At 40.7% G+C, this 17,249-nt stretch overlaps 1 protein-coding gene across 1 annotated transcript in view; it reads right to left on the bottom strand.

Moving 5' to 3' along the window:
* Nucleotides 1–9,153, bottom strand: part of LOC116325327 — a 50,626-nt gene extending 41,473 nt beyond the window's left edge. The window contains exons 1-2 of the mRNA XM_039607553.1: nucleotides 9,097–9,153; nucleotides 8,535–8,954 (exon numbers count right to left, since the gene is read on the bottom strand). The gene's annotated coding sequence lies outside the window, so the exon portion shown is untranslated. The remainder of the gene's footprint in view (nucleotides 1–8,534; nucleotides 8,955–9,096) is intronic.
* Between the last annotated feature and the right edge of the window lie 8,096 nt (nucleotides 9,154–17,249).

The following is a 17,249-nucleotide window of genomic DNA, read 5'->3' as shown; positions in this document are numbered from 1 at the left end:
TTTGCGAGGCAAACCGTGACAATCAGAGCAATTGTCAAGTCAAACCGAGTTTAGGACGTGGTGATCCCTGAGGCAAAAAAGTAAAAGTGACAGGCTGGAGAGCGGAACTAATCTTGTGTCTGTTTTTCTGTCCGGGGAGAAAAAAAAAGGCGAACTGGGGAACAACAGGAAGTTGCCACTTACGGGAAAAGATCCAGTATAATTCCTTAAATAAGTGATCACTAGCAGGGATATTGTGTTGAACCGATGTATCTATAAATCCAGGGAGGCAGCTGGCAAGGAAATGGTTGCTGGCTAAGTTAAAAGACTGGTTAAAGCGAGTTGCTTAAGCATGCTAAAGAATAAAAATTTAACTTCTTTAACTTTTTATTTAAAAAGTTAAATAAAAGAACAGTGGTGTACAGAGTATTTTTTTTCCATCTGAAATGAGGAAGATTTCAAATAGAAAGGAATTGTCACCCCATATGAATATGGTTACATTGTGTAAATATAATACTGATGACAACAAGATTTAAAATTTTTCATTAACTTAAACTGAATTTTATGGAGATTAAAATATTTCTTAGCAGCTAATTTTAGATCCCATTGTTTGCTATGTAGAGTTAATTGTGTAAAGTAAAGTTCATTTACCTGAGCTGTGAGATATAAGGCAGACACTGAAGGAAACTCCTCACTTCACTCTCTTCATGTGAGCAGCCTCTCAGCTCCACTTGTTTCTTCTCTGGTTGGAGTTTCAGCACTTCCAGGAGGATGGAGGTCTTTCTCTCTGAGAGGTTTATGAACCAGACTGGAGGAGCTGACTGGAAAACTGACTGTAATGATGGAAGGACACTCAAGCCCATTTTAGTCTCATAGTCCTTCACATGGGAGTACAGATCCAGCAGGAAACCAAAGTGAAATTTCATATAACCATCATCAGCTTTGTCTGTGTAATTGAAAGGGAATGTTTTACAGACTGATGACAAAAGCTCCAGTATTTTCTCTCCTGGCTGCTTCTCTGTCTCTCCACCTCCCCACATAGACTTGGTTTGACTTGGGAGTAGGAATGAAGAAGAGAAACTGGAAGGAAAGTTGAACATTTTGTCATAAAGCATAAAGGGAGTACATTATTGTTAAGTGATATTTTCCTTTCATAAAAAGCCTTATAGACACATATAACACACACATATTCCCAAATGCATAGACACTTCCACTTATGGACAGGTATATAGGCTCAACATATAGATTTGGTTTCTGTACTGATAAAGAGGGTCTAATGTACACAGTTCAATGTAATAAAACAAATAAACAAACAAAATAAAATAGGAAGTGATAAGATTACTTTTACTACTACTTACATAGGTACTTAGTTACCTGAGCTGTGAGATATAAGGCAGACACTGAAGAAAATTCCACACTTCACTCTCTTCATGTGAGCAGCCTGTCAGCTTCACTTGTTTCTTCTCTGGTTGGAGTTTCAGCACTTCCAGGAGGATGGAGGTCTTTCTCTCTGAGAGCTTTATGGACCAGACTGCAGGAGCTGACTGGAAAACTGACTGTAATGATGGAAGGACACTCAAGCCTGTTTTAATCTCATATTCCTTGACACAGGAGTACAGATCCAGGAGGAATTCACACTGAAATTCCTCCTCTTTCTCCTCAGCCATGTTTCTACCAACAACAGGGAAATTTTCATAGCTGCACACTGATGATAACAGCTCCAGTATCTTCTCTCCTGTCTGCTGTTCTCTCTCTGCTGCTGCACAGAACAGATTCACAAAGAACCTGAACGACTCTGACCCCCGAGGATTAACACTGGAAAGATAACAAGGAATTATTTGGTTACAAATTCAAACTCAGCTACACAAATACAACCACATACCTCTGATGAATTTAATCTTATCCTTGTCTGTCCTGTATATGAAAAAATACATTTCAAATACATCTTCCATTGGAGTAGTATATGTTCATTGTGACCAATGGCTTGTCAACTACAAATTGTAAGTGTGGCTGGGTGTGGTCTGTGGCTCAGCTCCAGGCGAGTGGTGGTGCAGCGGGTTTAGGGGCAGTGCCAGGGGATGCTGGCTGACACTGTTGATAACAGTCATCTAATTATGGCTCCCCTTCACTAGAGTGCTAGGACCTGGCAAGAGGGAGGATGCTGAGAGCTGAACCAGAGCTGAATGACAGAGCAGGCTGGCAGAAACAAAGTAGATGTGAATATAGCAGTCTGAAAAGTGTCACTGTACATAAAACAATTGCACCTAATCACAAACCTGTGAGTCCCTTTGTGTATGTTCTACTGGGTCCCCTAGTAACTACAAACAAATATAGTTAGCCAATGAATAAGTGGTGTTCTTGCTTTAACAGTCAGATCCACTGAACTTTCATCATCACTGACTGGCAAAAATTCTGCACTCAAAGCTTCATAATGAAACTTCACTAACGAGTGAATGACAGCACACTGGAGACATCCATCTTTTTTCTATCTTTGGGCCTCACTACTTTCGTTGCTAAAGTCTCGGAATGTATTACATGAATCTCATTTTAGCATTTACGGAGTAAGCAGAAAACTATTGAAAAAGGTCCAAGTATAATAAATGTTACTAATAATGTAAATATAAGACATAAGTAATATTTCTTAATTCATAGACGTAAATAGACTGTATGTGGCATGGAGAAGAAACTAAAACTATACAGGATTAAATACTCTTGTATTCCTTTCATTTTCTGAGTAGTGTATCAGTAGTAAGTAAGTAAATTAAACTTCTTGGACATTAACCTGGTCAGTTAAGTAGTAGAGGGGGTTGTTAATCAGTTTCGGCTGCTTTGGTGTTAGTGAAAATAACAACAGGTGCACTAGAGGGATGATAATTAGATAACCCACACAATAGGAATGGTTTTACAGGTGGAAACCACTGACCTTTTTCCCCCTTCATCTTCTCTGAAAGTTTTGCATTTGGCTAGGGTCAGTATCACCAGTAGCATGAGGCGATACCCGGCCCTACAGAGGTTGCACAGGTAGTCTACCTCCTCCATGATGGCACATCAGTACGTGCTATTGACACTGTTGTCAGGCATACATACAAACTACTGGGCACTATTTTGTGTTGCTGCAATAAAATTTCTGCAAAATGGGCAAGCCTGTCGGATTATTTTTTCACTTTGATTTTCAGGTTGTCTTTGCATTCAGCCCTCTTTAGGTTGATAATTTTCATTTCCATCAACAAATGTGGCATCCTTTTGGAACACACTACTCAGCCCATATCAGTACGGATATCCAGCATTATTTATTTTTCCCCCATTGAGATCTGATTTGTTTTCAAAGTGTTCCTTCAATTTTTTTGAGCAGTGTATGTTCTCACTTGGTGGTGCTGAAGGTCCAACAACATCTTTTAACTTGACAAGACCATGGCCTATTAATTTCTCATTAGTCATTATGATTAACTAAAACTGGTAGTGTTTATCAGGACAAAAATATGATTTATTTGAAAGCACTAATCAGATTGACCAATACTCAGAGCAATGGGAAAGTCCAAGGACCTCAGTGAAGCTCTAAGAAGGAAAACTGAAGATTTGCACAAGTTGGGAATGTCTCTTGGAAGCATGTCTAAAGAACCGCAGATTACAAGATCATTAGTTAAAACAACTGTATGCAAATATAACTTATGCATGTTTTGAGGCCACTGGTATGGGTACTTTTACAAATTGGATGCAATAATGAAGAAGGGGGACTACCTCCAAATTCTTCAGGTTCACAGCTAAGCGTTTGAAACTCTGAAAAATTGGATGTTCCAACAAGATAATAATTCCCAACAAACCAAAACTTGTTTTGGAATGGATAAAGCAGGCTAAAATTAAGCTCCCAGAAAAGGCCTTTCCAAACCACAATTTTATATAGACAAACTGAGAATACTAATTCTACCTTTAAAAAATGTGCATGTAAAATGTAAAGTGATATTGGAATACAGCATCCTATCCAAGGTTGGGTGTTGGCGTGTTCTGTGTTAATCAATTCAAGTCAATTCAGTTGAGTGAATCACATTACATTTTTCAGTAATGCAGTAATGTGACACGTTATTGTACTAAATTCAGTAATTAGGTTACAGTCACAATTACTTGCATTACAAAGGTACTTCAGTTATCTGTGAGTCAGATGGACAGGAAAAAATATCAAAAATGTTATTTCTTCCTGCACACTGGTGCTGCAATTAGCTGATTTCAGTTTGTTTGCATGAGGATGAAAATCTTGGCTCGACAGTGGAGTATTGCAGTACGGAACTTTTTCTGTAATTTTACACGTTTGTGTTCTACAATTTAAATCCAAAGATACGTAGCGACAAATTTTTTTCTTTGTCACAGCAGCGTTTTCTTTTTCAGAAAAAACAGTTCAATATGTAACTTATTTACACTGACAAAAAGGGGAGTTTTACTGGTCCGGCTCACTTAAGATCAAAGTAGGCTGTACATAGATTTTAAGTGAGTCTGACACCCCTGGGCTAGGGATCTCGGTTGGTGTGTGGGACTGTAGCCTAAGGGTTATATTGTTAACCAGTAATTATGTTAAGTTTCAGGTTTTTTTACGGAGTAACAACAAAGTAATGTAACGAGTAACAAATTACCCTAACCCTAAAAAATTGCTTTCTCCAACAACTAATTAAGCAATATGGTGCATTACTTTTAAGGCAGATAATGCATAATATATTACTTGAGTAATGACACCACACATATAGCCTGTCACAGATTACTTTAATTGTATTTCTACAGATTTCTACAGATTTCTACATATGAACAGCTAATCATTTAAATTAAACGATATTTACCTGAGCTGTGAGATATAAGGCAGACACTGAAGGAAACTCCTCACTTCACTCTCTTCATGTGAGCAGCCTGTCAGCTCCACTTGTTTCTTCTCTGGTTGGAGTTTCAGCACTTCCAGGAGGATGGAGGTCTTTCTCTCTGAGAGGTTTATGAACCAGACTGCAGGAGTTGACTGGAAAACTGACTGTAATGATGGAAGGACACTCAAGCCTGTTTTATTCTCATAGTCCTTTGCATGGGAGTACAGATCCAGCAGGAAATCACACCATTTCAAGTTAATAGGAAATCCTCTGTATGTGCACACTGATGATAACAGCTCCAGTATCTTCTCTCCTGTCTGTTGTTCTCTCTCTGCTGCTGCACAGAACAGATTCCCATATAATCTGGTTTCTTCATCTGACTTCAGAATACCAACGCTGGAATAATAAGAAGGAAACATTTTGTGATGATTTGATCTCACCAGCATCAACATAACCACACACTACTGTTGACTAGATGACTTGCTATACTTGTCCTGTATGTATCACTTCAATTGAATTTTATTTATATTGCACACAATCATAACAGTTGCCTCAATGCATCATAGGAATCCCTCAGCAGCCTATGCAAATTGTAGTATAACTAAGAAAGGATTCAAAGTCACCTGATGCAGCCCTAACTATATCCTTTACTAATAAGGAAAGTTTAAAGCCTAATCTTAAAAGAAGCGATGGTATCTGTCTCTTTATTTCAAACCAGAAGCAGGTTCTACAGAAGAGGGACCTGAAAACTGGAGGCTCTGCTTGCCATTCTACTTTTAAATACTGTAGGAACAACAAGTAAGCCTGCAGTGCGGGAGCGAAGTGCTCTAATAGTACTATAAGGTCATTAAGATAAGACTGAGTCTGATTATTCAAGACCTTGTATGTAAGGAGCAGGATTTTGAATTCAATTCTGGATTTAACAGGAAGCCAATGAAGGGAAGCCAATACAGGAGAAATCTTTCTAGTACCTGTCAGTACTCTTGCTGCAGCATTTTGGATTAACTGAAGGCTTTTCACACAGTTTTTAGGACATCCTGATAATAATGAATTACAGTAGTCCAGCCTAAAAGTAATAAATGCATGAACTAGTTTTATAGTGTCGCTCTGAGACAGGATATTTCTAATTTTAGAGATATGTCATGTGGTCCTACATATTTTTTATGTGCATTGAAGGACATATTCTGGTCAATATCACTCCAAGGTTCCTCACAGTGTTACTGGAGGCCAATGTAATGCCATCTAGAGTAAGAATCTGGTTAGATACCATATTTCTAAGATTTTCAGGGCCGAGTACAATAATCTCAGTTTTATCTTAATCTAGAAGCAAAAAATTAGAGGTCATCCAGGTCTTTATGTATTTAAAACATTCCTGCAGTTTCACTAATTGGTGTGTGCTATCTGGCTTCGTGGATAGATAAAGTTGGGTGTCACCTGCATAGAAGTGAAAATGTATGCTATGCATTCTAATGATACTGCCTAAGGGAAGGCAGTACACATATGTAAAGTAAAGTTTATTTACCTGAGCTGTGAGATATAAGGCAGACACTGCAGGAAACTCCTCACTTCACTCTCTTCATGTGAGCAGCCTGTCAGCTCCACTTGTTTCTTCTCTGGTTGGAGTTTCAGCACTTCCAGGAGGATGGAGGTCTTTCTCTCTGAGAGGTTTATGGACCAGACTGCAGGAGCTGACTGGAAAACTGACTGTAATGATGGAAGGACACTCAAGCCTGTTTTAGTCTCATAGTCCTTCACATAGGAGTACAGATCCAGCAGGAAGTCACACTGATATTCCCCATTATCATCATCATTAGCTAAGGATCTGTCATTAAAAGGGAATGTATGATATCGGCACACTGATGATAAGAGCTCCAGTATCTTCTCTCCTGGCTGCTTCTCTGTCTCTCCATCTTTCCACATAAATTTGGTTTGACTTGGGAGTAAAAACGAAGATGAAAAACTGGAAGGAAAGTTGAACAGTTTTCCATTATGTCAAAAGCAAACAGATTTTTTACATTATCAAAGACACAACGTTGCAACTGAATATTTAGTGGAGTAAAATCCTGGTTTATCCATGAGACATGTTAAAAAGCTGTAGAAGAGAAAATGACAAAATAGGCCTGTTACATTACTGGTTCTGAGAACTATAGTAATAAAATCTCCACCTTGGGCAGTATAAAAAACAGATGTAGCATCCAGCTGTATAAACTGAAGCGAATGAAGAAATGCCTTAAACATGCATTCTTTCTAATGTTGAGAAGGGGGTGACTCCATTTTCCATCCAAATAGGAGATATAAGCAGTACTCTGTTAATTCCCTGCCCCCAAAATTTTTAGCTAATATAGATTTAAGTACTCTGCATGGAGAAGAAAAAAAATTAATTACTAATCTACAAGTCAAACTGACAATTTTATTTTACCTTGAAAGCAATGGCGTATGTAAGATGTAAAGAAACACTCTGAGTAAAGTGATATCAGAATTTATGTAACCTACTGAGATTAGTTTTGGCTAATTTTACATCACAACACTACATATGAACAGTTAAAAATGTGACATAAAACACATTTACCTGAGATGTGAGACATAAGGTAGACACTGAAGGAAACTCATAACTTCACTCTCTTTACCCGGCCAGCCTGTCAGCTTCAGGTGTTTCTTCTCTGGTTGGAGTTTCAGCACTTCCAGGAGGATGGAGGTCTTTCTCTCTGAGAGGTTTATGGACCAGACTGCAGGAGTTGACTGGAAAACTGACTGTAATGATGGAAGGACACTCAGGCACGTTTTAGTGTCATAAGCATACAGGTCCATCAAGAAATCACACCATTTCTCTTTAAGAGAGACTCCTCTATATGTGCACACTGATGATAACAGCTCCAGTATCTTCTCTCCTGTCTGCTGTTCTCTTTCTGCTGCTGCACAGAACAGATTCCCAAAGAACCTGGTTTCTTCTGAAGGTTCTAATAACTGATAAATGACACTGAAATTAGAAGCACAAAGGTGATATCGTTGTTATAAAATGGAAATACCATTTTTGAATTGTATCATTTATATTATGAGAAAACAATCTGCATCAAGGCAGTCTTACAAAATATGAAGTTACACACAAGGAACCAGAAATATTTTCTTTAAAAGCAAGAAAAAAAACAAGAGCACACCTGAGCTGTGAGATATAAGGCAGACACTGAAGGAAACTCCTCAATTCATTCTCTTCATGTGAAAAGCCTGTCAGCTCCATTTGTTTCTTCTCTGGTTGGAGTTTCAGCACTTCCAGGAGGATGGAGGTCTTTCTCTCTGAGAGGTTTATGGACCAGACTGCAGGAGCTGACTGGAAAACTGACTGTAATGATGGAAGGACACTCAGGCCTGTTTTATTCTCATAGTCCTTTGCATGGGAGTACAGATCCAGCAGGAAATCACACCATTTCAAGTTAATAGGAAATCCTCTGTATCTGCACACTGATGATAACAGCTCCAGTATCTTCTCTCCTGTCTGTTGTTCTCTCTCTACTGCTGCACAGAACAGCTTTCCAAAGAACCTGGTTTCTTCTGAAGGTTCCGATAACTGAGAAATGATGCTGCAATCATAATCACAAAGATGACAATGTTGCTGCAGAAAATATTGAATTGAATTCATAAGAAAGAGTATCTACATTACAGTAGACTAGAGTAGAGAGTAGAAGAAAAGTGAGGCAGGTCCGGGGGGCAACAGTTTACCTGAGCTGTGAGATGTAAGGCAGACACTGAAGGAAACTCCTCACTTCACTCTCTTCATGTGAGCAGCCTGTCAGCTCCACTTTTTTCTTCTCTGGTTGGAGTTTCAGCACTTCCAGGAGGATGGAGGTCTTTCTCTCTGAGAGGTTTATGGACCAGACTGCAGGAGCTGACTGGAAAACTGACTGTAATGATGGAAGGACACTCAAGCCTGTTTTAGTCTCACAGTCCTTCACATGAGAGTACAGATCCAGCAGGAAATCACACCATATTTCATTAACTGTAAATCCTCTGTATGTGCACACTGATGATAACAGCTCCAGTATCTTCTCTCCTGTCTGCTGTTCTCGTTCTGCTGCTGCACAGAACAGATTCACTATGAATCTGATTGTCTCCAAATGTTGAGATGACAGAGGCACAAAACTGAAATCATTACAAGAGATATTTTTTTCAATTTGTGACTTCACTTGATCATTTCATTGAACTCTTTATTGTCTGTATCTGCATGCAGAAAGGCGCAAAATAAGTGAAAGAAACAGAAATAATAGATATGACCAGTATATACCTGAGCTGTGAGATATAAGGCAGACACTGAAGGAAACTCCTCACTTCACTCTCTTCATGTGAGCAGCCTGTCAGCTCCACTTGTTTCTTCTCTGGTTGAAGTTTCAGCACTTCCAGGAGGATGGAGGTCTTTCTCTCTGAGAGGTTTATGGACCAGACTGCAGGAGCTGACTGGAAAACTGACTGTAATGATGGAAGGACACTCAAGCCTGTTTTAGTCTCACAGTCCTTCACATGAGAGTACAGATCCAGCAGGAAATCACACCATATTTCATTAACTGTAAATCCTCTGTATGTGCACACTGATGATAACAGCTCCAGTATCTTCTCTCCTGTCTGCTGTTCTCGCTCTGCTGCTGCACAGAACAGATTCACAAAGAATCTGGTTTCTTCTGAGGGTCCTGATAATCCAGGCACAACACTGAAATAATAATAAAAATAATTTAAGGATTCTAGCAAGCAAAGTATAAATACTTCGCAATCTGGTATTTTAATTTACCCTGTAGGAGACAAAGGGTCTGTAAATTCTTCATACTTTACTCATATGTTGTAAAATATATACGATATTTTGGTATTTTAAGATATTTTATTATACCAAATTCTATTGGTTTATAATTACTTGTTTTTAAGATATTTTGGTCACAATGTTGATTTGCATTAATATGAATATGAATAAGCATATGTGAATTTCTTTTTACTCTACATTCATGTTTTTGTGTGATATTTACAGTTAATTACTGTTTTCCTACTTATTTAGTTTCTACATACTCTTGCTTTAATACACTTTAATCATGCACATAGTGGGCAGTTGGACTTCTGCACTGTGGAGTAGTGAAAGCTCTAACTGGCTGGGGAGTCAAACATTTTTCATACCATGTCTTGCAGTTTACAGTGTACACGCTGATACCTCTCCTTCAAATCAGAGAAATGATGCCAAAAAGCTCCTGAAAGAGCATTTTGGCAACCAATACCAGATTTTTGTGACACACAAATGGGCATCTTCTCCAAGGGCCAAACTTTACCAGTATTCTGATTGGAGTCCTAAAAAGATTTCACCATGAGCTTGTAGCTATCATGGCTGATGTGGAAGACATGTTCTACCAGATGAAGGTTCGCCTGAGAATGCAGATCTACTAAGCTTATTAAGGTGGCCGGATGGAGACCCTAAATGGATTTTGCAAAAGTGTTGTAGGCTAAAGGTTGGCTGGGATAACATCATTCTGGAACATCTTGCTAAGCAGTGGAATGAATGGATTAGGAATTTGGACTTGCTCCATGATATTACAGTTGAGTGATGTTTCAAACTAGCACATTTTACAGGCACTTGATTTGTTAAATGTGACAGGGTTTGGTTTGTGACTCAGCTGTGGGGAGGGGTTTGAGCAGCGGGTTTGGGGACAGCGTCAGGGGAGGCTGGCAGAAACAGTTGACACCTCTCACACCGATTATGCTTTTTACCTATTTTAGTAGCTGCTGGGGTCTGGAGGAGAGAATGAACTGGGAGCAGGGTGAGGAACTGAGAGAGCTGCACCAGTGAGAGTTGGAGTCTGTGGAGCAAGTGGCTCCAAGTTGTATACTAAATAAAAGAATCACTGAAAATGTGATGCAGAACTGTCCTCTTGTGTGTTTGTCGTACGGTAGATCAGTAACAGTGTGTTACAGTAGCGCCCAACTTGCAGGTACAACATGTCAAACCCACAGACCCCCCAGCGAGCTCAGGCGCTGGCCCAAACGATGACCACATGGCAGCAAGGCAGCAGCACCAAGTGGTAGTGCACTAGCATCAACTGGAAAAGCTGCAGGCCCAGGCTGAGCGGCAGACGTGGGTCCTGAAAAACCTGGTCACTCAGTCTGGGACGACTGCACAGCCTCTCCCTCTTGCTCCGGCGATGGTCCTGCACAGGATGGGGGAGGTGTTGGGGCAGTGTGTGGGGATGAGTTCATGACCTTTAGTGGTGTGTAGTGTCTGGACTGAATTCAGCAGTGAGGACACCCTAACCTCAGCCTTCAACCAAGTACTATAAATTGATGGTCACTTTGTGCACCTTGATAAGCACGGACCTACCCCCACTTTATACTGATTAAATATAGGCTATATCGAGTGAGTCGTGACGCTCGCACAGAAGAGGAACACAACCAGTTGTTAGTGCCTAAAAGCCACTGGGGAATTTCCAAAAGTTGATTCTGTTCATCTGGACGTAGCGTTTTGTGGGAGAAATGTTTCGTCACTCATCCAAGTGACTGCTTCAGTCTCAGCTGACTGCAGGTTTCCCCAACCTTATAAACAGTACATTTGCATAATGACTGAAACCAGCCCAGTGAAGGAACAATGGGCTGGGAGGTCAGTTCCTTAATCTTAATTATGCAAATTCTCATGACCATTGATCAACAGCCACTGACCAAAACCCACTGATCAAGGCCCACTGGTCAATGGCCATGAGTACCATTCACAGAGAGTTGGGGAATGGCTGCAATCACAGCATTATAAGATAGCGAAAGAAGGATGGACAACCACTGCCCAAGCGAAAACCTGTAGTGATTCCATACGTGTCAGGAGTATCGAAGCAGTTGAGACGCATTTTTTTCTAAACACCGGGTCTCTGTGGCTTTTAAACCCCAAAACACGCTGCGCCAAAAATTGTTCCACCCCAAGGATCGGGTCCCCCAACACAAACAGAGTAACATAGTGTACGCTGTTAAGTGCCAGGAGGATTGCCAGGATTTACACATCAGGGAACCCAAACAACCTCTGGCGAAGTGGATGGCACAACACAGAAGAGCTACCTCGTCAGGCCAGGACTCTGCAGTCTATTTACACCTACAGGCCAGTGGACACTCTTTCAATGATGAGGATGTACACATCCTGGACAGGAAGGAACGCTGGTTTGAGCGGAGAGTCAAGGAGGCTATTTACGTGAAAAGGGAAAGACCATCTCTGAATCGAGGAGGGGGCTTAAGGGTACATTGTTTCTCCCACCAAACGCTATGTCCAGATGAACAGAATCAACTTTTGGAGATTTACTTACCTCGATGATTGAGCATGCATCAAGACCACTGGGGAATTGTTTTCAACGCTGGTCATTACAACCCCATGTCAGGGTATATAGGATATAATAACACTTTAATGTCCTGATTTTATTGCCCGGGCATCCGGGTGGATGTGCACCCGGGCATCCGGGTGCACCGATGGTGCACATCCCACCTGGAGTGTCAGCCTATTAACCAGCGGGCCAATCCAAAAGCATCTTTGCACTCATTGTCATTAATGGAGGGCCCTTTTGAGCACATTGGCACGGACCTCATTGGACCATTTCACCAGATTGCATGCGGATATCCTGAAGTATTCAATTCAATTCAATTTTATTTATATAGCAATTAACAGGGAGCCAATGAAGGGAAGCCAAAACAGGAGAAATATGCTCTCTCTTTCTAGTCCCTGTCAGTACTCTTGCTCCAGCATTTTGGATTAACTGAAGGCTTTTCACACAGTTTTTAGGATATCCTGATAATAATGAATTACAGTAGTCCAGCCTGGAAGTAATAAATGCATGAACTAGTTTTTCAGCATCACTCTGAGACAGGATATTTCTAATTTTAGCGATGTTGCGCAAATGGAAGAAAGCAGTCCTACATATTTGTTTAATATGTGCATTGAAGGACATATCCTGGTCAAAAATGACTCCAAGGTTCCTCACAGTGTTACTGGAGGGCAAGGTAATGCCATCCAGAGTAAGAATCTGGTTAGATACCATATTTCTAAGATTTTCAGGGCCAAGTACAATAACCTCAGTTTTATCTGAATTAAGGAGCAGAAAGTTAGCGGCCATCCAGGTATTTATGTCTTTAAGACATTCCTGCAGTTTAACTAATTGGTGTGTGTTATCAGGCTTCATGGATAGATAGAGTTGGGTGTCATATGCATAGCAGTGAAAATGTATGCTGTCTTCTAATGATGCTGCCTAGGGGAAGCATGTATAATGAAACAGAATTGGTCCTAGCACTGAACCCTGTGGAACACCATAATTGATCTTAGTGTGTGAAGAGGACTCTCCATTTACATGAACAAATTGGAGTCTATTAGATAGATATGATACAAACCACTGCAGCGCAGTACCTGTAATACCTACAACGTGCTCTAAATGCGCTAATAGAATATTAAGGTCAATAGTATCGAACGCTGCACTGAGGTCTAGCAGGACAAGCACAGAGATGAGTCCACTGTCAGAGGCCATAAGAAGATCATTTGTAACCTTCACTAAAGCTGTTCCTGTGCTGTGATGAGCTCTGAAACCTGACTGAAACTCTTCAAATAAGCCATTCCTCTGCAGATGATCTGTTAGCTGTTTGACAACTACTCTTTCAAGGATTTTTGAAATGAGAGGAAGGTTGGAGATTGGCCTATAATTAGCTAAGACAGCTGGGTCTAGAGATGGCTTTTTAAGTAAAGGTTTAACTACAGCCACCTTGAAGGCCTGTGGTACATAGCCGATTATTAGAGATTGATCATATTTAAGATTGAAGAATTAATTAATGGCAGGACTTCTTTGAGCAGTTTTGTAGGAATGGGGTCTAAAAGACACGTTGATGGTTTGGAGGAAGTAATTATTGAAGTTAACTCAGAAAGATCAATTGGAGAAAAAAGAGTCTAACTTAACATCAATGGTACTAAAAGTAGCTGTAGACGATATTACATCTGTGGGATGATTATTGGGAATTTTTTCTCTAATGATTAAAATTTTATTTGTGAAGAAGTTCATGAAGTCATTACTAGTTAACGTTAAAGGGATGGTTGGCTCAATAGAGCTCTGACTTTTTGTCAGCCTGGCTACAGTGCTGAAGAGAAACCTGGGGTTGTTCTTATTTTCTTCAATCAGTGACGAATAGTAAAATGTTCTGGCTTTGCAGAGGGCTTTCTTATAAAGCAGCAAACTATTTCTCCAGGCTAAATGATGATCTTCTAAATTTGTGACACGCCATTTCCTCTCCAGCTTACGAGTCATCTGCTTTAGGCTACGTGTTTGAGAATTATACCACGGAGTCAGGTACTTCTGATTTGAGACCTTAGTTTTCACAGGAGCTACAGTATCCAGAGTCGTACGTAGTGAGGAGGTAAAATTATTAACAAGATAATCGACCTCTGTTGGAGTAGCGTTCAGATAGCTGCTCTGCTCTATGTTGGTACAGGCCATTGAAGATGATAACAGTGGGTGGATTATATTCTTAAACTTAGTTACAGCTCTTTCAGAAAGACATCTACTGTGATAAAGTCTACTCTCCACTGCTGTGTAATCAATTATTGTAACTGTAAATGTTATCAGGAAATGATCATACAGGAGAGGGTTTTCAGGAAACACTGTTAAATGTTCAGTTTCTATTCCATATGTTAAAACAAGATCTAGAGTGTGATTAAAGTGGTGGGTGGGTTCTTTTACATTTTGAGAGAAGCCAATTGAGTCTAATAACAGGTTAAATGCGATGTTGAGGCTGTCATTTTTAGCATCTACATGGATGTTAAAATCACCCACAATAATTATTTTATCTGAGCTGAGCACTAAATCAGATAAAAAGTCTGAGAAATCAGAGAGAAACTCTGTGTAAGGCCCAGGTGGACGATATATGATAACAAGTAAGACTGGTTTCTGAGTTTTACAGCTGGGGTGGACGAGGCTAAGCATCAGGCTTTCAAATGAATTAAAAGTCTGTCTTGGTCTTTCGTTGATTAATAGGCTGGTGTGAAAAATTGCTGCCACACCGCCCCCTCGGCCTGTGCTTCGAGATTTCTGGTAGTTAGAATGACTCGGGGGTGTTGATTCATTTAAACTAACATAATCATCCTGCTGCAACCAGGTTTCTGTAAGGCAGAGTAAATCGATTTGCTGATCAATTATTAAGTCATGTACTAACAGAGACTTGGAGGAGAGAGACCTAATATTTAATAATCCACATTTCACTGTTTTACTCTTTGGTTCAGATGTGGATACTGTATTGTTCTTTCTTTGTGATTTTTTATGTTTAAGTTGTTTATTGCTGGTTTTTAGTTTGTTTTTTGTCAGTTTGGGAGCTGACACAGTCTCAATGGAGATGGGGTTTTTTTTGGGGGGGGGGGGGGTAACAGGAGGAGAGAAGCTGCAGAGAGGTGTGTGAGACTGCGACTCTGCTTCCTGGTCCCAAAGTAGTGCTGCTGGGCAGCATTTCTGCAAAGAGTGTGGTGCAGGCACCGTTTCAGGTCATCTCCTGAGTCAGTATCCCAAAGGAGATACTGACTGACCAAGGCATTTGTTTCACACAATAAAGGAGCTGTACGAATTATTGGGTATTTAATCTGTTCAGACCAGCATGTACCACCCTCAGACTGATGGGCAGGTGGAGCAGCTGAATCAGACTTTAAAGTCCATGATTCATACGTTTGTTCACGAGGAAGAACACAATTGAGATCGCTGGTTAGATCCTCTGTTGTTTGCAGTGTGGGAGGTGCCCCAAGCCTCCACAGGATTTTCTCCCTCTGAGTTACTGTTTGGCAGCAAGCCACAGGGGGTGCTGGACCTAATTATTGAATACTGGGAGGAAGATCCAAGCAAAGAACAAAACTGCACATGTTGGGGAGGTTATCGCAGGAAAATCTACTCCAGGCCCAGCAACATCAGCAGGGCCTGTACAACAGAGGAGCTAAAGTCAGGCAATTTTCACCAGGCGATAAAGTGCTGGTATTACTCCCTTCTTCCAACTCAAAATTACTCACTAAGTGGCAAGGACCGTTTGTAGTCACACGGGAGTGGGGGACTACAATTATGAAATGGTACAATTAGACAGGGGTGGAGTCACACAAATATATCACCTCAACCCCCTAAAAGCATGGAGTGAGGCTATAACCACTTCTCTGGTGAGCCTTGTGAAGGAGAGAGATAAGTTGGGGTCAGAGGTGCCAAATTCCACCATTCCTTCCTCCCTCTATTGTTATAATCATCTCACACAGGCCCAGAAAGGGGATGTTGCTGCAATGAAACAACTTTTGTAGATGTTTTCTCCCCCCTGCCCAGCCATACCAATCTAATAGAACACCATGTTGAAACACTGCCAGGCGTGATGGTGTGTTCACGGCCATATAGGCTGTCTGAACATAAAAGGTGAGTTGTTAAGAGGGAATTGGGTGAAATGCTAAAGCTGGGAGTAATAGCAGAGTAACACAGTGTTTGGTGTAGTTCTTGTGGTGAAGAAAGATGGGTCTATACAGTTCTGTGTCAACTATTACAAGGTAAATAAAGTGTCAGAGTTTGATGCTTGTCCCATGGCCCAGGTCAAAAAGCTCCTATACCAGTTAGGCACTTTCCTCTCTTTTTTCACAACACTGGATTTAAGGGCTTCTGGTAGATCCCCTTGTCCAAGAAAAAAAAAGGCCTTCTCCACTCTGTATGATTTGTACCTATTTGTAACACTTCCATTTAGCTCATGCTCCACTACAGTGGCTCCATTGCATGAAGGATGCCAATGCCTAAATCACCCATTGGTATCTGGCTTTACAGCCTGGCAAGGCTCCCTGGCCTAAGTTGGGTGATGGGGGTTTGTGGCGTGTGGTTTATGACTCAGCTGCAGGGGAGGGTGTGGAGCAGTGGGTTCATGAGACAGCATCAGGGGAGCCTGGCAGAAACAGCTGATGATTATGCTTTTGCCCTTTTTTAATAGCTGCAGAAGTCTGGAGGAGAGGATGAACTGAGAGAAGAGTCAGCAGCTGAAAGAGCTGCACAAGTGGGAGCTGGAGTCTGTGGAGCGAATGGCTCCAAGTTGTGAACTGAATAAAAGAATCACTGAAATGTGATGCAGAACTGGCCCTTGTGTGCAGTGTTCTACAGACTGAATACCTATGCTGTTCACTTTGATCACTGTGGTCAGATTGTTGATAATTTTTTATAAGCCTAGAGAATAATTAGGGACCAGGAAAGTGAGAGACAGAGAGTTTTCTCAAACTTTATCATGTATATTTTGGTAATAATTTGGTTTCGAATTACAATGGTCTCTCGCTATAACGTGGTTTTATTCATTTATTTATTTATTTATTTGTTGTACAACGCATTGTGTTCGGCGTCCTGACTGGCGGTAGACCATTGTCAATAAATCTCGTGCCGTGTCTCCTGTACAGCACAGAACGCGTTCAGCTTG

Source organism: Oreochromis aureus, linkage group 23 (assembly GCF_013358895.1).
Source record: "Oreochromis aureus strain Israel breed Guangdong linkage group 23, ZZ_aureus, whole genome shotgun sequence".
Classification (NCBI taxonomy): Eukaryota; Metazoa; Chordata; class Actinopteri; order Cichliformes; family Cichlidae; genus Oreochromis; species Oreochromis aureus.
Note: the sequence above shows the minus strand (reverse complement) of the source record. Positions and strands in the feature narration are given on the sequence as shown.